This window comes from Spermophilus citellus (genome assembly GCF_964194105.1).
Source record: "Spermophilus citellus genome assembly, chromosome: 9".
Taxonomy (NCBI): Eukaryota; Metazoa; Chordata; class Mammalia; order Rodentia; family Sciuridae; genus Spermophilus; species Spermophilus citellus.
The window spans coordinates 37,986,906-38,010,013 of record NC_138191.1 but is presented as its reverse complement, the minus strand read 5'-3'; positions in this window follow the sequence as shown (position 1 = coordinate 38,010,013).

The following is a 23,108-nucleotide window of genomic DNA, read 5'->3' as shown; positions in this document are numbered from 1 at the left end:
AGTCTCTGCTTAGAGCTACATCAATAGGAAACAAACCATAGAGATAGAACTTGGAAGTACTTTATTTTGTCAAGTTTCCAAGAGCTAGCAGAAACCGTGTTTGATTTAGAGTTCCAACTACATGTATCCATATAGGAGAAAACAGAGTGAAACCTAAAAATTAAAACTGTTACTGCCAACGAACGGTTTAATCTAGAAGAACGAAATTTGGGGAGCCAAGTGGGATTGGGGTATTGATCATTACCTGAAAGTGTCATTAAGATTGGGTAAAAAAATGTGTGCTGAGATTTCAGGAAACTCGTAGTTTTTTGGAAGCTTGGCAACCCCTTTCCATGAAAGTGATTTGAGCCGGTCTCTGCTTAGGGCTACATCTATAGGAAACAAACCATAGAGATGGAACTTGGAACTACCTTATTGTGTCAAGTTTCCAAGAGCTAGCACTAACGGTGTTTGATTTAGAGTTCCAACTGCATGTATCCATATAGGAGAAAACAGAGTGAAACCTAAAAATTAAAACTGTTACTGCCAACGAACGGTTTAACCTAGAAGAACGAAATTTGGTGAGCCAAGTGGGATTGGGGTACTGATCATTACCTGAAAGTGTCATCCAGATTGGGTGAAAAAAATGTGTGCTGAGATTTCAGGAAACTCGTAGTTTTTTGGAAGCTTGGCAACCCCTTTCCATGAAAGGGATTTGCACCAGTCTCTGCTTAGGGCTACATCAATAGGAAACAAGCCATAGAGATAGAACTTGGAACTACTTTATTGTGACAAGTTTCCAAGAGCTAGCACAAATCGTGTTTCATTTAGAGTTCCAACTACATGTATCCATATAGGAGAAAACAGAGTGAAACCTAAAAATTAAAACTGTTACTGCCAACGAACGGTTTAACCTAGAAGAACGAAATTTGGTGAGCCAAGTGGGATTGGGGTACTGATCATTACCTGAAAGTGTCATCAAGAATGGGTGAAAAAAGGTATACTGAGATTTCAGGAAACTCCTTGTTTTTTGGAAGCTTGGCAACCCCTTTCCATGAAAGTGATTTGCGCCAGTCTCTGCTTAGGGCTACATCAATAGGAAACAAACCATAAAGATAGAACTTGGAACTACTTTATTGTGTCAAGTTTCCAAGAGCTAGCACAAACCGTGTTTGATTTAGAGTTCCAACAACATGTATCCATATAGGAGAAAACAGACTGAAACCTAAAAATTAAAACTGTTACTGCCAAAGAATCGTTTATCCCAGAAAAACGAAATTTGGTGAGCAATGTGGGATTGGGGTACTGATCATTACTTGAAAGTGTCATCAAGAATGGGTGAAAAAATGTGTGCTGAGATTTCAGGAAACTCGTAGTTTTTTGGAAGCTTGGCAACCCCTTTCCATGAAAGTGATTTCCGCCAGTCTCTGCTTAGGGCTACATCAATAGGAAACAAACCAAAGAGATAGAACTTGGAACTACTTTATTGTGTCAAGTTTCAAAGAGCTACACAGACCGTGTTTGATTCAGAGTTCCTACTACATGTATCCATATAGGAGAAAACAGAGTGAAACGTAAAAATTGAAACTGTTACTGCCAACGAACGGTTTAACCTAGAAGAACGAAATTTGGTGCACCAAGTGGGATTGGGATACTGATCATTACCTGAAAGTGTCATCAAGATTGGGTGAAAAAATGTGTGCTGAGATTTCAGGAAACTCGTAGTTTTTTGGAAGCTTGGCAACCCCCTTCTTGAAAGTTATTTGGCCAGTCTCTGCTTAGGGCTACATCAATAGGAAACAAACCATAGAGATAGAACTTGGAACTACTTTATTATGTCAAGTCAAAGAGCTAGCACAAACCGCCTTTGTTTTAAAGTTCCAACTACATGTATCCATATAGGAGAAAACAGAGTTAAACCTAAAAATTAAAACTGTTACTGCCAACGAACGGTTTAACCTAGAAGAACGAAATTTGGTGAGCCAAGTGGGATTGGGGTACTGATCATTACCTGAAAGTGTCATCAAGAATGGGTAAAAAATGTATGCTGAGGTTTCAAAAAACTCCTTGTTTTTTGGAAGCTTGGCAACCCCTTTCCATTAAAGTGATTTGTGCCAGTCTCTGCTTAGGGCTACATCAATAGGAAACAAACCATAGAGATAGAACTTGGAACTACTATATTGTGTCAAGTTTCCAAGAGCTAGCACAAACCGTGTTTGATTTAGAGTTCCAACTACATGTATCCATACAGGAGAAAACAGAGTGAAACGTAAAAATTAAAACTGTTACTGCCAACGAACGGTTTAACCTAGAAGAACGAAATTTGGTGAGCCAAGTGGGATTGGGTTACTGATCATTACCTGAAAGTGTCATCCAGATTGGGTGAAAAAATGTGTGCTGAGATTTCAGGAAACTCGTAGTTTTTTGGAAGCTTGGCAACCCCTTTCTCTGAAAGTGATTTGCTGCATCTCTGCTTAGGGATACATCAATAGGAAACAAACCATGCAGATAGAACTTGGAACTACTTTATTGTGTCAAGTTTCCAAGAGCTAGCACAAACCGTGTTTGATTTAGAGTTCCAACTACATGTATCCATACAGGAGAAAACAGAGAGAAACCTAAAAATTAAAACTGTTACTGCCAACGAACGGTTTAACGTAGAAGAACGAATTTGGTAGCCAAGTGGGATTGGGGTACTGATCATTACCTGAAAGTGTCATCAAGTTTGGGTAAAAAAATGTGTGCTGAGCATTCAGGAAACTCGTAGTTTTTTAATTGCTTGGCAACCACTTTCCATGAAAGTGATTTGTGCCCGTCACTGCTTAGGGCTACATCAATAGTAAACAAACACTAGAGATAGAACTTGGAAATACTTTATTGTGTCAAGTTTTAAAGAGCTACACAAACCGTGTTTGATTTAGAGTTCCAACTACATGTATCCATATAGGAGAAAACAGAGTGAAACCTAAAAATTAAAACTGTTACTGCCAACGAACGGTTTAACCTAGAAGAACGAAATTTGGTGAGCCAAGTGGGATTGGGGTACTGATCATTACCTGAAAGTGTCATGAAGATTGGGTAAAAAAATATGTGATGGGATTTCAGGAAACTCGTAGTTTTTGGGAAGGTTGGCAACCCTTTTCCATGAACGAGATTTGCGCCAGTCTCTGCTTTGGGCTACATCAATAGGAAACAAACCATAGAGATTGAACTTGGAACTACTTTATTCTGTCAAGTTTCAAAGAGCTAGCACAAACCGTGTTTGATTTAGAGTTCCAACTACATGTATCCATGTAGGAGAAAACAGTGAAACCTAAAAATTAAAACTGTTACAGCAAACGAACTGTTTAACCTAGAAGAACGAAATATGGTGAGCCACGTTAAATTGGGGTACTGATCATGACCTGAAAGTGTCATCAAGATTGGGTGAAAAAATGTGTGCTGAGATTTCAGGAAACTCGTAGTTTTTTGGTAGCTTGGCAACCCCTTTCCTTGAAAGTGATTTGCGCCATCTCAGCTTAGGGCTACATCAATAGGAAACAAACCATAAAAATAGAACTTGGAACTACTTTATTGTTTCAAGTTTCAAAGAGCTAGCACAAACCGTGTTGGATTTAGAGTTCCAACTACATGTATCCATATAGGAGAAAACAGAGTGAAACCTAAAAATTAAAACTGTTACTGCCAACGAACGGTTTAACCTAGAAGAACAAAATTTGGTGAGGCAAGTGGGATTGGGGTACTGATCATTACCTGAAAGTGTCATCAAAATTGGGTGAAAAAATGTGTGCTGAGATTTCAGGAAACTCGTAGTTTTTTGGAAGCTTGGCAACCCCTTTCCATAAAAGTGATTTGCGCCAGTCTCTGCTTAGGGCTACATCAATAGAAAACAAACCATAGAGATAGAACTTGGAACTACTTTATTGTGTCAAGTTTTCAAGAGCTAGCACAAACCGTGTTTGATTTAGAGTTCCAACTACATGTATCCATATAGGAGAAAACAGAGTGAAACCTAAAAATTAAAACTGTTACTGCCAACGAACGGTTTAACCTAGAAGAACGAAATTTGGTGAGCCAAGTGGGATTGGGGTACTCATCATTACCTGAACGTGTCATCTAGATTGAATGAAAAAATGTGTGCTGAGCATTCAGGGAACTCGTAGTTTTTTGGAAGCTTGGCAACCCCTTTCCATGAAAGTGATTAGTCCCGGTCTCTGCTTAGGGCGACATCAATAGGAAACAAACCATAGAGATAGAACTTGGAACTACTTTATTGTGTCAAGTTTCAAAGAGCTAGCACAAACTGTGTTGGATTTAGAGTTCCAACTACATGTATCCATATAGTAGAAAACAGAGTGAAACCTAAAAATTAAAATTGTTACTGCCAACGAACGGTTTAACCTAGAAGTATGAAATTTAGTGAGCCACGTGGGATTGGGGTACTGATCATTACCTTAAAGTGTCATCCAGATTGGGTGAAAAAATGTGTGCTGAGATTTCAGGAAACTGGTAGTTTTTTGAAAGCTTGGCAACCCCTTTCTATGAAAGGGATTTGCGCCGGTCTCTGCTTAGTGCTGCATCAATAGGAAACAATCCATAGAGATAGAAATTGGAACTACTTTATTGTGTCAAGTTTTAAAGAGCTAGCACAAACCGTGTTTGATTTACAGTTCCAACTACATGTATCCATACAGGAGAAAACAGAGAGAAACCTAAAAATTAAAACTGTTACAGCCAACGAACGGTTTAACCTAGAAGAACGAATTTGGTAGCCAAGTGGGATTGGGGTACTGATCATTACCGGAAAATGTCATCAATATTGGGTGAAAAAATGTGTGCTGAGATTTCAGGAAACTCGTAATTTTTTAGAAGCTTGGCAACCCCTTTCTATGAAAGTGATTTGAGCCGGTCTCTGCTTAGGGCTCCATCAATAGGAAACAAACCATAGAGATAGAAATTGGAACTTCTTTATTGTGTCAAGTTTTAAAGAGATGGCACAAACCGTGTTTGATTAACAATTCCAACTACATGTATCCATATAAGAGAAAACAGAGTGAATCCTAAAAATTAAAACTCTTACTGCGAACGAACGGTTTAACCTAGAAGAACAGAATTTGGTGCGCCAAGAGGGATTGGTGTACTGATCATTACCTGAAAGTGTCATCAAGATTGTGTAAAAAAATGTGTGCTGAGATTTCAGAACTCGTAGTTTTTTGGAAGCTTTGCAACCCATTTCCATGATAGTGATTTGCACCAGTCTCTGCTTAGGGCTACATCAATAGGAAGAAAACCATAAAGATAGAACGTGGAACTATTTTATTGTGTCAAGTTTCCACGATCTAGCACAAACCGTGTTTGATTTAGAGTTCCAAATCCATGCATCCATATAGGAGAAAACAGAGTGAAACCTAAGAATTAAAACTGTTACTGCCAACGAACTGTTTAACCTAGAAGAACGAAATTGGTGAGCCAAGTGGGATTGGGGTACTGATCGTTACCTGAAAGTGTCATCCAGATTGGGTGAAAAAATATGTGCTGAGATTTCAGGAAACTCGTAGTTTTTTGGAAGCTTGGCAACACCTTTCCATGAAAGTGATTTGCGCCGGTCTCTGCTTAGGGCGACATAAATAGGAAACAAACCATAGAGATAGAACTTGGAACTACTTTATTGTGTCAAGTTTCAAAGAGCTACCAGAAACCGTGTTGGATTTAGAGTTCCAACTACATGTATCCATATAGGAGAAAACAGAGTGAAACCTAAAAATTAAAACTCTTACTGCCAACGAACGGTTTAGCATAAAAGAACGAAATTTGGTGAGCCAAGTGGGATTGGGGTACTGATCGTTACCTGAAAGTGTCATCAAGATTGGGTGAAAAAATGTGTGCTGAGATTTCAGGAAACTCGTAGTTTTTTGGAAGCTTGGCAACCCCTTTCCATGAAAGTGATTTGCGCCGGTCTCTGCTTAGGGCGACATCAATAGGAAACAAACCATAGAGATAGAACTTGGAACTACTTTATTGTGTCAAGTTTCAAAGAGCTACCAGAAACTGTGTTGAATTTAGAGTTCCATATACATGTATCCACATAGGAGAAAACAGAGTGAAACCTAAAAATTAAAACTCTTACTGCCAACGAACGGTTTAACCTAGAAGAACGAAATTTGGTGAGCCACGTGGGATTGGGGTACTGATCATTACCTTAAAGTGTCATCCAGATTGGGTGAAAAAATGTGTGCTGAGATTTCATGAAACTCGTAGTTTTTTGGAAGGTTGGGACCCCTTTCTATTAAAGTGATTTGTGCCGGTCTCTGCTTAGGGCTGCATCAATAGGAAACAAACCATAGAGATAAAAATTGTAACTGCTTTATTGTGTCAAGTTTTAAAGAGCTAGCACAAACCGTGTTTGATTTACAGTTCCAACTACATGTATCCATATAGGAGAAAACAGAGTGAAACTTAAAATGAAAACCGTTACTGCCAACGAACGGTTTAACCTAGAAGAACGAAATTTGGTGAACCAAGTGGGATAGGGGTAATGATCATTACCTGAAAGTGTCATCCAGTTTGGGTGAAAAAATGTGTGCTGAGCATTCAGAAAACTCGTAGTTTTTTGGAAGATTGGCAACCCCTTTCCATGAAAGTGATTAGTGCCGGTCTCTGCTAAGGGCGACATCAATTGGAAACAAACCATAGAGATAGAACTTGGAACTTCTTTATTGTGTCAAGTTTCAAAGAGCTAGCGCAAACCGTGTTGGATTTAGAGTTCCAACTACATGTATCTATATAGGAGAAAACAGATTGAAACCTAAAAATTAAAACTGTTACTGCGAACGAACGGTTTAACCTAGAACAGAATTTGGTGCGCCAAGAGGGATTGGGGTACTGATCATTGCCTGAAAGTGTCATCAAGATTGGGTGAAAAAATGTGTGCTGAGATTTCAGGAAACTCGTAGTTTTTTGGAAGCTTGGCAACCCCTTTCCATGAAAGTGATTTGCGCCGGTCTCTGCTCAGGGCGACATCAATAGGAAACAAACCATAGAGATAGAACTTGGAACTACTTTATTGTGTCAAGTTTCAAAGACCTACCAGAAACCGTGTTGGATTTAGAGTTCCAAATACATGTATCCATATAGGAGAAAACAGAGTGAAACCTAAAAATTAAAACTCTTACTGCCAACGAACGGTTTAACCTAGAAGAACGAAATTAGGTGAGCCAAGTGGGATTGGGGTACTGATCATTACCTGAAAGTGTCATCCAGATTGGGTGAAAAAAGGTGTGCTGAGCATTCAGGAAACTCGTAGTTTTTTGGAAGCTTGGCAACCCCTTTCCATGAAAGTGATTAGTGCGGGTCTCTGCTTAGAACGACATCAATAGGAAACAAACCATAGAGATAGAACTTGGAACTACTTTATTTTGTCAAGTTTCAAAGAGCTAGCACAAACCGTGTTTGATTTACAGTTCCAACTATATGTATCCATATAGGAGAAAACAGAGTGAAACCTAAAAATTAAAACTCTTACTGCCAACGAACGGTTTAAACTAGAAGAACGTAATTTGGTGAGCCAAGTGGGATTGTGGTACTGATCGTTACCTGAACGTGTCATCAAGATTGGGTTGAAAAATGTGTGCTGAGATTTCAGAACTCGTAGTTTTTTGGAAGATTTGCAACCCATTTCCATGATAGTGATTTGCACAAGTCTCTGCTTAGGGCTACATCAATAGGAAGAAAACCATAGAGATAGAACTTGGAACTATTTTATTGTGTCATGTTTCCACGAGCTAGCACAAACCGTGTTTGATTTAGAGTTCCAAATCCATGTATCCATATAGGAGAAAACAGAGTGAAACCTAAAAATTAAAACTGTTACTGCCAACGAACGGTTTAACCTAGAAGAACGAAATTTGGTGAGCCACGTGGGATTGCGGTACTGATCATTACCTAAAAGTGTCATCAAGTTTGGGTGAAAAAATGTGTGCTGTGATTTCAGGAAACTCGTAGTTTTTTGGAAGCTGGGCAACCCCTTTCCATGAAAGTGATTAGTGCCGGTCTCTGCTTAGGGCGACATCAATAGGAAACAAACCATAGAGATAGAACTTGGAACTACTTTATTTTGTCAAGTTTCAAAGAGCTAGCACAAACCGTGTTGGATTTAGAGTTCCAACTACATGTATCCATATAGGAGAAAACAGAGTGAAACCTAAAAATTAAAACTGTACTGCCAACGAACGGTTTAACCTAGAAGTACGAAATTTGGTGAGCCACGTGGGATTGGGGTACTGATCATTACCTAAAAGTGTCATCAAGATTGGGTGAAAAAATGTGTGCTGTGATTTCAGGAAACTCGTAGTTTTTTGGAAGCTTGGCAACCCGTTTCTATGAAAGTGATTTGCGCCAGTCTCTGCTTAGGGCTGCATCAATAGGAAACAAACCATAGAGATAGAAATTGGAACTATTTATTTTGTCAAGTTTTAAAGAGCTAGCACGAACTGTGTTTGATTTACACTTCCAACTACATGTATCCATATAGGAGAAAATAGAGAGAAACCTAAAAATTAAAACTGTTACAGACAACGAACGATTTAACCTAGAAGAACGAATTTGGTGAGACAAGTGGGATTGGGGTACTGATCATTACCTGAAAGTGTCATCAAGATTGGGTGAAAAAATGTGTGCTGAGATTTCAGGAAACTCGTAATTTTTTGGAAGCTTGGCAACCCCTTTCTATGAAAGTGATTTGAGCCGGTCTCTGCTTAGGGCTCCATCAATAGGAAACAAACCATAGAGACAGAAATTGGAACTTCTTTATTGTGTCAAGTTTTAAAGAGCTAGCACAAACCGTGTTTGATTAACAATTCCAACTACATGTATCCATATAAGAGAAAACAAAGCGAATCCTAAAAATTAAAACTCTTACTGCGAACGAACGGTTTAACCTAGAAGAACAGAATTTGGTGCGCCAAGAGGGATTGGTGTACTGATAATTACCTGAAAGTGTCATCAAGATTGGGTGAAAAAATGTGTGCTGAGATTTCAGGAAATTCGTAGTTTTTTGGAAGCTTTGCAACCCCTTTCCATGAAAGTGATTTGCACCAGTCTCTGCTTAGGGCTACATCAATAGGAAGAAAACCATAAAGATAGAACGTGGAACTATTTTATTGTGTCAAGTGTCCACGAGCTAGCACAAACCGTGTTTGATTTAGAGTTCCAAATCCATGTATCCATATAGGAGAAAACAGAGTGAAACCTAAAAATTAAACCTGTTACTGCCAACGAACTTTTAACCTAGAAGAACGAAATTTGGTGAGCCAAGTGGGATTGGGGTACTGATCGTTACCTGAAAGTGTCATCAAGATTGGGTGAAAAAATGTGTGCTGAGATTTCAGCAAACTCATAGTTTTTTCGAAGCTTGGCAACCCCTTTCCATGAAAGTGATTTGCGCCGGTCTCTGCTTACGGCGACATCAATAGGAAACAAACCATAGAGATAGAACTTGGAACTACTTTATTGTGTCAAGTTTCAAAGAGCTACCAGGAACCGTGTTGGATTTAGAGTTCCAACTACATGTGTCCATATAGGGGAAAACAGAGTGAAACCTTAAAATTAAAACTCTTACTGCCAGCGAACGGTTTAACCTAGAAGAACGTAATTTGGTGAGCCAAGTGGGACTGGGGTACTGATCATTACCTTAAAGTGTCATCAAGATTGGGTGAAAAAATGTGTGCTGAGATTTCAGGAAACTCGTAGTTTTTTGGAAGCTTGGCAACCCCTTTCCATGAAAGTGAGTTGCGCCGGTCTCTGCTCAGGGCGACATCAATAGGAAACAAACCATAAAGATAGAACTTGGAACTACTTTATTGTGTCAAGTTTCAAAGAGCTACCAGAAACCGTGTTGGATTTAGAGTTCCAAATACATGTATCCATATAGGAGAAAACGGAGTGAAACCTAAAAATTAAAACTCTTACCTCCAACGAACGGTTTAACCTAGAAGAACGAAATTTGGTGAGCCAAGTGGGATTGGGGTACTGATCATTACCTGGAAGTGTCATCCAGTTTGGGTGAAAAAATGTGTGCTGAGATTTCAGGAAACTCGTAGTTTTTTGGAAGCTTGGCAACCCCTTTCCATGAAAGTGATTTGCGCCGGTCTCTGCTTAGGGCGACATCAATAGGAAACAAACCATAGAGATAGAACTTGGAACTACTTTCTTGTGTCAAGTTTCAAAGAGCTAGCACAAACCGTGTTGGATGTAGAGTTCCAAATACATGTACCCATATAGGAGAACACAGAGTGAAACCTAAAAATTTAAACTGTTACTGCCAACGTACGGTTTAACCTAGAAGAACAAAATTTGGTGAGCCAAGTGGGATTGGGATACTGATCATTACCTGAAAGTGTCATCCAGATTGGGTGAAAAAATGTGTGCTGATATTATAGGACACTCGTAGTTTTTTGGAGGCTTGGCAACCCCTTTCCATGAAAGTGATTTGCGCCGGTCTGTGCTTAGGGCAACATCAAGAGGAAACAAACAATAGAGATAGAACTTAAAACTACTTTATTGTGTCAAGTTTCAAAGAGCTAGCACAAACCGTGTTGGATTTAGAGTTCCAACTACATGTATCCATATAGGAGAAAACAGAGTGAAAGCTAAAAATTAAAACTGTTACTGCCAACGAACGGTTTAACCTAGAAGAACGAAATTTGGTGAGCCAAGTGGGATTGGGGTACTGATCATTACCTGAAAGTGTCATCAAGATTGGGTGAAAAAATGTGTGCTGAGATTTCAGGAAACTCGTAGTTTTTGGAAGCTTGGCAACCCCTTTCCTGTAAAGTGATTTGCGCCGGACTCTGCTTAGGGCGACATCAATAGGAAACAACCCATCAAGATAGAACTTGGAACTACTTTCTTGTGTCAAGTTTCAAAGAGCTAGCACAAACCGTGTTGGATTTAGAGTTCCAACTACATGTATCCATATAGGAGAATACAGAGTGAAACCTAAAAATTTAAACTGTTGCTGCCAACGAACAGTTTAACCTAGAAGAACAAAATTTGGTGAGCCAAGTGGGATTGGGGTACTCATCATTAGCTGAAAGTGTCATCCAGATTGGGTGAAAAAATGTGTGCTGAGATTTCAGGAAACTCGTAGTGTTTTTGGAAGCTTGGCAACCCCTTTCCATGAAAGTGATTTGCACCAGTCTCTGCTTAGGGCTACATCAATAGGAAGAAAACAATAAAGATAGAACGTGGAACTATTTTATTGTGTCACGTTTCCACGAGCTAGCACAAACCGTGTTTGATTTAGAGTTCCAAATCCATGTATCCATATAGGAGAAAACAGAGTGAAACCTAAAAATTAAAACTGTTACTGCCAACGAACGGTTTAACCTAGAAAAGCGAAATTTGGTGAGCCAAGTGGGATTGGGGTACTGATCATTACCTGAAAGTGTCATCCAGATTGGGTGAAAAAAGGAGTGCTGAGCATTCTGGAAACTCGTAGTTTTTTGGAAGCTTGGCAACCCCTTTCCATTAAAGTGATTAGTGCGGGTCACTGCTTAGAACGACATCAATAGGAAACAAACCATAGAGATAGAACTTGGAACTACTTTATTTTGTCAAGTTTCAAAGAGCTAGCACAAACCGTGTTTGATTTACAGTTCCAACTATATGTATCCATATAGGAGAAAACAGAGTGAAACCTAAAAATTAAAACTCTTACTGCCAACGAACGGTTTAAACTAGAAGAACGTAATTTGGTGAGCCAAGTGGGACTGTGGTACTGATCGTTACCTGAAAGTGTCATCAAGATTGGGTGAAAAAATGTGTGCTGAGATTTCAGAACTCGTAGTTTTTTGGAAGATTTGCAACCCATTTCCATGATAGTGATTTGCACCAGTCTCTGCTTAGGGCTACATCAATAGGAAGAAAACCATAAAGATAGAACGTGGAACTATTTTATTGTGTCACGTTTCCACGAGCTAGCACAAACCGTGTTTGATTTAGAGTTCCAAATCCATGTATCCATATAGGAGAAAACAGAGTGAAACCTAAAAATTAAAACTGTTACTGCCAACGAACGGTTTAACCTAGAAGAACGAAATTTGGTGAGCCACGTGGGATTGCGGTACTGATCATTACCTGAAAGTGTCATCAAGATTGGGAGAAAAAATGTGTGCTGAGATTTCAGGAAACTCGTAGTTTTTTGGAAGCTTGGCAACCCCTTTCCATGAAAGTGATTTGCGCCGGTCTCTGCTTAGGTCGACATCAATAGGAAACAAACCATAGAGATAGAACTTGGAACTACTTTATTGTGTCAAGTATCAAAGAGCTACCAGAAAGCGTGTTGGATTTAGTGTTCCAAATACATGTATCCATATAGGAGAAAACAGAGTGAAACCTAAAAATTAAAACTCTTACTGCCAACGAACGGTTTAACCTAGAAGAACGTAATTTGGTGAGCCAAGTGGGATTGGGGTACTGATCATTACCTGAAAGTGTCATCCAGATTGGGTGAAAAAATGTGTGCTGAGCATTCAGGAAACTCGTAGTTTTTTGGAAGCTGGGCAACCCCTTTCCATGAAAGTGATTAGTGCCGGTCTCTCCTTAGGGCGACATCAATGGGAAAGAAACCATAGAGATAGAAATTGGAACTACTTTCTTTTGTCAAGTTTCAAAGAGCTAGCACAAACCGTGTTGGATTTAGAGTTCCAACTACATGTATCCATATAAGAGAAAACAGAGTGAATCCTAAAAATTAAAACTCTTACTGCGATCGAACGGTTTAACCTAGAAGAACAGAATTTGGTGCTCCAAGAGGGATTGGGGTACTGATCATTACCTGAAAGTGTCATCAAGATTGGGTGAAAAACTCTGTGCTGAGATTTCAGGAAACTCGTAGTTTTTTGGAAGCTTTGGAACCCCTTTCCATGACAGTGATTTGCACCAGTCTCTGCTTAGGGCTACATCAATTGGAAGAAAACCATAAAGATAGAACGTGGAACTATTTTATTGTGTCAAGTTTCCACGAGCTAGCACAAACCGTGTTTGATTTAGAGTTCCAAATCCATGTATCCATATAGGAGAAAACAGAGTGAAACCTAAAAATTAAAACCGTTACTGCCAACGAACGGTTTAAACTAGAAGAACGAAATTTGGTGAGCCAAGTGGGATTGGGGTACTGATCGTTACCTGAAAGGGTCATCAAGATTGGGTGAAAAAATGTGTGCTGAGATTTCAGCAAACTCGTAGTTTTTTCGAAGCTTGGCAACCCCTTTCCATGAAAGTGATTTGCGCCGGTCTCTGCTTAGGGCGACATAAATAGGAAACAAACCATAGAGATAGAACTTGGAACTACTTTATTGTGTCAAGTTTCAAAGAGCTACCAGAAACCGTGTTGGATTCAGAGTTCCAACTACATGTATCCATATAGGAGAAAACAGAGTGAAACCTAAAAATTAAAACTCTTACTGCCAGCGAACGGTTTAACCTAGAAGAACGTAATTTGGTGAGCCACGTGGGATTGGGGTACTGATCGTTACCTGAATGTGTCATCAAGATTGGGTGAAAAAATGTGTGCTGATATTTCAGGAAACTCGTAGTTTTTTGGAAGCTTGGCAACCCCTTTCCATGAAAGTGATTTGCGCCGGTCTCTGCTTATGGCGACATCAATAGGAAACAAACCATAGAGATAGAACTTTGAAATACTTTATTGTGTCAAGTTTCAAAGAGCTACCAGAAACCTTGTTGGATTTAGAGTTCCAAATACATGTATCCATATAGGAGAAAACAGAGTGAAACCTAAAAATTTAAACTCTTACTGCCAACGAACGGTTTAACCTAGAAGAACGAAATTTGGTGAGCCAAGTGGGATTGGGGTACTGATCATTACCTGGAAGTGTCATCCAGTTTGGGTGAAAAAATTTGTACTGAGATTTCAGGAAACTCGTAGTTTTTTGGAAGCTTGGCAACCCCTTTCCATTAAAGTGATTTGCGCCGGTCTCTGCTTAGGGCGACATCAATAGGAAACAAACCATAGAGATAGAACTTGGAACTACTTTCTTGTGTCAAGTTTCAAAGAGCTAGCACAAACCGTGTTGGATTTAGAGTTCCAACTACATGTACCCATATAGGAGAATACAGAGTGAAACCTAAAAATTTAAACTGTTACTGCCAACGAACGGTTTAACCTAGAAGAACAAAATTTGGTGAGCCAAGTGGGACTGGGGTACTGATCATTACCTGAAAGTGTCATCAAGATTGGGTGAAAAAATGTGTGCTGAGACTTCAGGAAACTCATAGTTTTTTGGAAGCTTGGCAACCCCTTTCCATGAAAGTGATTTTCGACGGTCTCTGCTTAGGGCGACATCAATACGAAACAAACATAGAGATAGAACTTGGAACTACTTTATTGTGTCAAGTTTCAAAGAGCTAGCACAAAACGTGTTGGATTTAGAGTTCCAACTACATGTATCCATATAGGATAAACCATAGTGAAACCTAAAAATTAAAACTGTTACTGCCAACGAACGGTTTAACCTAGAAGAACGAAATTTGGTGAGCCAAGTGGTATTGGGGTACATATCATTACCTGTAAGTGTCACACAGATTGGGTGAAAAAGTGTGTGCTGACATTTCATGAAACTCGTAGTTTTTTGGAAGCTTGGCAACCCCTTTCCATTAAAGTGATTTGCGCCGGACTCTGCTTAGGGCTACATCAATAGTAAACGAACCATAGAGATTGAACTTGGAACTACTTTATTCTGTCAAGTTTCCACGAGCTAGCACAAACCGTGTTTGATTTAGAGTTCCAAATCCATGTATCCATATAGGAGAAAACAGAGTGAAACCTAAAAATTTAAACTGTTACTGCCAACGTACGGTTTAACCTAGAAGAACAAAATTTGGTGAGCCAAGTGGGATTGGGGTACTGATCATTACCTGAAAGTGTCATCCAGATTGGGTGAAAAAATGTGTGCTGAGATTTCAGGCAACTCGTAGTTTTTTGGAGGCTTGGCAACCCCTTTCCATGAAAGTGATTTGCGCCGGTCTGTGCTTAGGGCAACATCAAGGGGAAACAAACAATAGAGAGAGAACTTAAAACTACTTTATTGTCTCAAGTTTCAAAGAGCTAGCACAAACCGTGTTGGATTTACAGTTCCAACTACATGTATCCATATAGGAGAAAACAGAGTGAAACCTAAAAATTAAAACTGTTACTTCCAACGAACGGTTTAACCTAGAAGAACGAAATTTGGTGAGCCAAGTGGGATTGGGGTACTGATCATTACCTGAAAGTGTCATCAAGATTGGGTGAAAAAATGTTTGCTGAGTATTCAGGAAACTCGTTCTTTTTGGAAGCTTGGCAACCCCCTTCATGTAAAGTGATTTGCGCCGGACTCTGCTTAGGGCGACATCAATAGGAAACAAACCATCAAGATAGAACTTGGAACTACTTTCTTGTGTCAAGTTTCAAAGAGCTAGCACAAACCGTGTTGGATTTAGAGTTCCAACTACATGTATCCATATAGGAGAATACAGAGTGAAACCTAAGAATTTAAACTGTTGCTGCCAACGAACGGTTTAACCTAGAAGAACAAAATTTGGTGAGCCAAGTGGGATTGGGGTACTCATCATTGGCTGAAAGTGTCATCCAGATTGGGTGAAAAAATGTGTGCTGAGATTTCAGGACACTCGTAGTTTTTTGGAGGCTTGGCAACACCTTTCCATGAAAGTGATTTGCGCCGGTCTGTGCTTAGGGCGACATCAATAGGAAACAAACAATAGTGATAGAACTTGGAACTACTTTCTTGTGTCAAGTTTCAGAGAGCTAGCACAAACCGTGTTGGATTTAGAGTTCCAACTACATGTATCCATATAGGAGAAAACAGAGTGAAACCTAAAAATTAAAACTGTTACTGCCAACGAACGGTTTAACCTAGAAGAACGAAATTTGGTGACCCAAGTGGGACTGGGGTACTGATCATTACCTGAAAGTGTCATCAAGTTTGGGTGAAAAAATATTTGCTGAGATTTCAGGAAACTCATAGTTTTTTGGAAGCTTGGCAACCCCTTTCCATGAAAGTGATTTTCGACGGTCTCTGCTTAGGGCGACATCAATAGGAAACAAACCATAGAGATAGAACTTGGAACTACTTTATTGTGTCAAGTTTCAAAGAGCTAGCACAAAACGTGTTGGATTTAGAGTTCCAACTACATGCATCCATATAGGAGAAAACAGAGTGAAACCTAAAAATTAAAACTGTTACTTCCAACGAACGGTTTAACCTAGAAGAACGAAATTTGGTGAGCCAAGTGGTATTGGGGTACTGATCATTACCTGTAAGTGTCACACAGATTGGGTGAAAAAATGTGTGCTGAGATTTCATGAAACTCGTAGTTTTTTGGAAGCTTGGCAACCCCTTTCCATTAAAGTGATTTGCGCCGGACTCTGCTTAGGGCTACATCAATAGTAAACGAACCATAGAGATTGAACTTGGAACTACTTTATTCTGTCAAGTTTCAAGAGCTAGCACAAACCGTGTTTGATTTAGAGTTCCAACTACATGTATCCATATAGGAGAAAACAGAGTGAAAACTAAAAATTAAAATTGTTACTGCCAACGAATGGTTTAACCTAGAAGAACGAAATTCGGTGAGCCAAGTTGGAATTTGGTACTTATCATTACCTGAAAATGTCATGAAGATTGGGTGAAAAAATGTGTGCTGAGATTTCAGGAAACACGTAGTTTTTTGGAAGCTTGGCAACCCCTACCATGAAAGAGATTTGCGCCAGTCTCTGCTTAGGGCTACATAAATAGGAAACAAACCATAGAGATAGAATATGAAACTACTTTATTGTGTCAAGTTTCAAAGAGCTAGCACAAACCGTATTGGATTTAGAGTTCCAACTACATGTATCCATATAGGAGAAAACACAGTGAAACCTAAAAATTAAAACTGTTACTGCCAACGAACTGTTTAACCTAGAAGAACGAAATTTGGTGAGCCAAGTTGGATTGGGGTAGTGATCATTACATGAATGTGTCATCAAATTGGGTGAAAAAATGTATGCTGTGATTTCAGGAAACTCATAGTTTTTTGGTAGCTTGGCAACCCCTTTCCATGAAAGTGATTTGCGCCAGTCTCTGCTTAGGGCTACATCAATAGGAAACAAACCATAAAGATAGAACGTGGAACTTCATTATTGTGTCAAGTTTCCAAGAGCTAGCACAAACCGTGTTTGATTTAGAGTACCAACTGCATGTATCCATATAGGAGAAAACAGAGTGAAACCTAAAAATTAAAACTGTTACTGCCAACGAACGGTTGAACCTAGAAGAACGAAATTTGGTGAGCCAAGTGGGATTGGGGTAGTGATCATTACCTGAAAGTGTCATCCAGATTGGATGAAAAAATGTGTGCTGAGATTTCAGGAAACTCGTAGTTTTTTGGAAGCTTGGCAACCCCTTTCCATGAAAGTGATTTGCGCCGGTCTCTGCTTAGGTTGACATCAATAGGAAAAAACCGTAGAGATAAAACTTGGAACTTCTTTGTTGTGTCAAGTTTCAAAGAGCTAGCACAAACCGTGTTGGGTTTAGAGTTCCAACTACAAGAATCCATATAGGAGAAAACAGAGTGAAACCTAAAAATTAAAACTGTTACTGCCAAAGAACGGTTTAAACTAGAAGAATGAAATTTGGTGAGCTAAGTGGGATTGGGGTACTGATCATTACTTGAAAGTGTCATCCAGATTGGGTGAAAAAATGTGTGCTGAGATTTCAGGAAACTCGTAGTTTTTTGGAAGCTTGGCAACCCCTTTCCATGAAAGTGATTTGCGCCGGTCTCTGCTTAGGGCGACATAAATAGGAAACAAACCATAGAGATAGAACTTGGAACTACTTTATTGTGTCAAGTTTCAAAGAGCTAGCACAAACCGTGTTGGATTTAGAGTTCCAACTACATGTATCCATATAGGAGAAAACAGAGTGAAACCTAAAAATTAAAACTGTTACTACCAACGAACGGTTTAACCTAGAAGAACGAAATTTGGTGAGCCAAGTTGGATTGGGGTACTGATCATTACCTGAAAGTGTCATCAAGATTGGGTGAAAAAATGTGGGCTGAGATTTCAGGAAACTCGTAGTTTTTTGGAAGCTTGGCAAACCCTTTCCATGAAAGTGAATGCGCCGGTCTCTGCTTAGGGCGACATAAATAGGAAACAAACCATAGAGATAGAACTTGGAACTACTTTATTGTGTCAAGTTTCAAAGAGCTAGCACAAACCGTGTTGGATTTAGAGTTCCAACTACATGTATCCATATAGGAGAAAACAGAGTGAAACCTAAAAATTAAAACTGTTACTACCAACGAACGGTTTAACCTAGAAGAACGAAATTTGGTGAGCCAAGTTGGATTGGGGTACTGATCATTACCTGAAAGTGTCATCAAGATTGGGTGAAAAAATGTGTGCTGAGATTTCAGGAAACTCATAGTTTTTTGCAAGCTTGGCAACCCCTTTCCATGAAAGTGAAATGAGCCAGTCTCTGCTTAGGTCTACATCAATAGGAAACAAACCATAGAGATAGAACTTGGAACTACTTTATTGTGTCAAGTTTCAAAGAGCTAGCACAAACCATATTGGATTTAGAGTTCCAACTACATGTATCCATATAGGAGAAAACAGAGTGAAACCTAAAATTAAAAATGTTACTGCCAACGAATGGTTTAACCAGAAGAATGAAATTTGGTGAGCCATGTGGGATTGGGGTACAGATCATCACCTGAAAGTGTCATCAAGATTGGGTGAAAAAATGTGTGCTGATATTTCAGGAAACTCGTAGTTTTTTGGAAGCTTGGCAACCACTTTCAATGAAAGTGATTTGTGCTGTTCTCTGCTAAGGGCGACATCAATAGGAAACAAACCATAGAGATAGAGCATGGAACTCCTTTATTGTGTCAAGTTTCAAAGAGCTAGCACAAACCGTGTTGGATTTAGAGTTCCAACCACATGTATCCATATAGGAGAAAACAGAGTGAAACCTAAAATTAAAAATGTTACTGCCAACGAATGGTTTAACCTAGAAGAATGAAATTTGGTGAGCCAAGTGGGATTGGGGTACTGATCGTTACCTGAAAGTGTCATCAAGATTGGGTGAAAAAATGTGTGCTGAGATTTCAGGAAACTCGTAGTTTTTTGGAAGCTTGGCAACCCCTTTCCATGAAAGTGATTTGCACCAGTCTCTGCTTAGGGCTACATCAATAGGAAGAAAACCATAAAGATAGAACGTGGAACTATTTTATTGTGTCAAGTTTCCACGAGCTAGCACAAACCGTGTTTGATTTAGAGTTCCAAATCCATGTATCCATATAGGAGAAAACAGAGTGAAACCTAAAAATTAAAACTGTTACTGCCAACGAACGGTTTAACCTAGAAGAACGAAATTTGGTGAGCCAAGTGGGAATGGGGTACTTATCATTACCTGAAAGTGTCATCAAGATTGGGTGAAAAAATGAGTGCTGAGATTTCAGGAAACTCGTAGTGTTTTCGAAGCTTGGCAACTCCTTTCCATTAAAGTGATTTGCGCCGGTCTCTGCTTTGGGCGACATCAATAGGAAACAAACCATAGAGATAGAACTTGGAACTACTTTATTGTGTCAAGTTTCAAAGAGCTAGCACAAAACGTGTTGGATTTAGAGTTCCAAATACATGTATCCATATAGGAGAAAACAGAGTGAAACCTAAAAATTAAAACTGTTACTTCCAACGAACGGTTTAACCTAGAAGAACGAAATTTGGTGAGCCAAGTGGTATTGGGGTACTGATCATTACCTGTAAGTGTCACACAGATTGGGTGAAAAAATGTGTGCTGAGATTTCATGAAACTCGTAGTTTTTTGGAAGCTTGGCAACCCCTTTCCATTAAAGTGATTTGCGCCGGACTCTGCTTAGGGCTACATCAATAGTAAACGAACCATAGAGATTGAACTTGGAACTACTTTATTCTGTCAAGTTTCAAGAGATAGCACAAACCGTGTTTGATTTAGAGTTCCAACTATATGTATCCATATAGGAGAAAACAGAGTGAAAACTAAAAATTAAAACTGTTACTGCCAACGAACGGTTTAACCTAGAAGAACGAAATTCGGTGAGCCAAGTTGGATTGGGGTACTTATCATTACCTGAAAATGTCATGAAGATTGTGTGAAAAATGTGTGCTGAGATTTCAGGAAACTCGTAGTTTTTTGGAAGCTTGGCAACCCCTACCATGAAAGAGATTTGCGCCGGTCTCTGCTTAGGGCTACATAAATAGGAAACAAACCATAGAGATAGAACATGGAACTTCTTTATTGTGTCAAGTTTCAAAGAGCTAGCACAAACCGTATTGGATTTAGAGTTCCAACTACATGTATCCATATAGGAGAAAACACAGTGAAACCTAAAAATTAAAACTGTTACTGCCAACGAACGGTTGAACCTAGAAGAACAAAATTTGGTGAGCCAAGGGGGATTGGGGTAGTGATCATTACCTGAAAGTGTCATCCAGATTGGGTGAAAAAATGTTTGCTGAGATTTCAGGAAACTCGTAGTTTTTTGGAAGCTTGGCAACCCCTTTCCATGAAAGTGATTTGCGCCGGTCTCTACTTAGGTTGACATCAATAGGAAACAAATCGTAGAGATAGAACTTGGAACTACTTTATTGTGTCAAGTTTCAAAGAGCTAGCACAAACCGTGTTGGATTTAGAGTTCCAAATAAAAGAATCCATATAGGAGAAAACAGAGTGAAACCTAAAAATTAAAACTGTTACTGCCAAAGAACGGTTTAACCTAGAAGAACGAAATTTGGTGAGCCAAGTTGGATTGGGGTACTGATCATTACCTGAAAGTGTCATCAAGATTGGGTGAAAAAATGTGTGCTGAGATTTCAGGAAATTCGTAGTTTTTTGCAAGCTTGGCAACCCCTTTCCATGAAAGTGAATTGAGCCAGTCTCTGCTTAGGTCTACATCAATAGGAAACAAACCATAGAGAAAGAACTTGGAACTACTTTATTGTGTCAAGTTTCAAAGAGCTAGCACAAACCATATTGGATTTAGAGTTCCAACTACATGTATCCATATAGGAGAAAACAGAGTGAAACCTAAAATTAAAAATGTTACTGCCAACGAATGGTTTAACCAGAAGAATGAAATTTGGTGAGCCAAGTGGGATTGGGGTACTGATCTTCACCTGAAAGTGTCATCAAGATTGGGTGAAAAAATGTGTGCTGATATTTCAGGAAACTCGTATTTTTTTGGAAGCTTGGCAACCACTTTCAATGAAAGTGATTTGTCCTGTTCTCTGCTAAGGGCGACATCAATAGGAAACAAACCATAGAGATAGAGCATGGAACTCCTTTATTGTGTCAAGTTTCAAAGAGCTAGCACAAACCGTGTTGGATTTAGAGTTCCAACTACATGTATCCATATAGGAGAAAACAGAGTGAAACCTAAAATTAAAAATGTTACTGCCAACGAATGGTTTAACCAGAAGAATGAAATTTGGTGAGCCAAGTGGGATAGGGGTACTGATCATCACCTGAAAGTGCCATCAAGATTGGGTGAAAAAATGTGTGCTGATATTTCAGGAAACTCGTAGTTTTTTGGAAGCTTGGCAACACCTTTCCATGAAAGTGAGTTGTGCCAGTCTCTGCTTTGGGCTACATCAATAGGAAACAAACCATAATGATAGAACTTGGAACTACTTTATTGTGTCAAGTTTCCAAGAGCTAGCACAAACCGTGTTTGATTTAGAGTTCCAACTGCATGTATCCATATAGGAGAAAACAGAGTGAAACCTAAAAATTTAAAATGTTACTGCCAACGAACAGTTTAACCTAGAAGAACGAAATTTGGTGAGCCAAGTTGGATTGGGGTACTGATCATTACCTGAAAGTGTCATCCAGATTGGGTGAAAAAATGTGTGCTGAGATTTCAGGAAACGCGTAGTTTTTTGGAAGCTTGGCAACCCCTTTCCATGAAAGTGATTTGCGCCAGTCTCTGCTTAGGGCTACATCAATTGGAAACAAACCATAAAGATAGATCTTGGAACTACTTTATTGTGTCAAGTTTCAAAGAGCTTGCACAAACCGTGTTTGATTTAGAGTTCCAACAACATGTATCCATATAAGAGAAAACAGAGTGAACCCTAAAAATTAAAACTGTTACTGCCAACGAACGGTTTAACCTAGAAGAACGAAATTTGGTGAGCCAAGTGGGATTGGGGTAGTGATCATTACCTGAAAGTGTCATCAAGATTGGGTGAAAAAATGTGTGCTGTGATTTGGGGAAACTCGTAGTTTTTTGGAAGCTTGGCATCCCCTTTCCATGAAAGTGATTTGTGCCAGTCTCTGCTTAGGGCTACATCAATAGGAAACGAACCATAGAGATTGAACTTTTAACTACTTTATTCTGTCAAGTTTCAAAGAGCTAGCACAAACCGTGTTTGATTTAGAGTTCCAACTACAGGTATGCATATAGGAGAAAAGAGAGTGACACCTAAAAATTAAAACTATTACTGCCAACAAACGGTTTAACCTAGAAAAACGAAATTTGGTGAGCCAAGTGGGATTGGGTACTGATCATTACCTGAAAGTGTCATCAAGATTGGGTGAAAAAATGTGTGCTGAGATTTCAGGAAAATTGTAGTTTTTTGGAAGCTTGGCAACCCTTTTCCATGAAAGTGATTTGCGCCGGTCTCTGCTTGGGGCGACATCAATAGGAAACAAACCATAGAGATAGAACTTGGAACTACTTTATTGTGTCAAGTTTCAAAGAGCTAGCACAAACCGTGTTGGATTCAGAGTTCCAACTGCATGTATCCATATAGGAGAAAACAGAGTGAAACCTAAAAATTTAAAATGTTACTGCCAACGAACAGTTTAACCTAGAAGAACGAAATTTGGTGAGCCAAGTTGGATTGGGGTACTGATCATTACCTGAAAGTGTCATCCAGATTGGATGAAAAAATGTGTGCTGAGATTTCAGGAAACGCGTAGTTTTTTGGAAGATTGGCAACCCCTTTCCATGAAAGTGATTTGCGCCAGTCTGTGCTTAGGGCTACATCAATAGGAAACAAACCATAATGATAGATCTTGGAA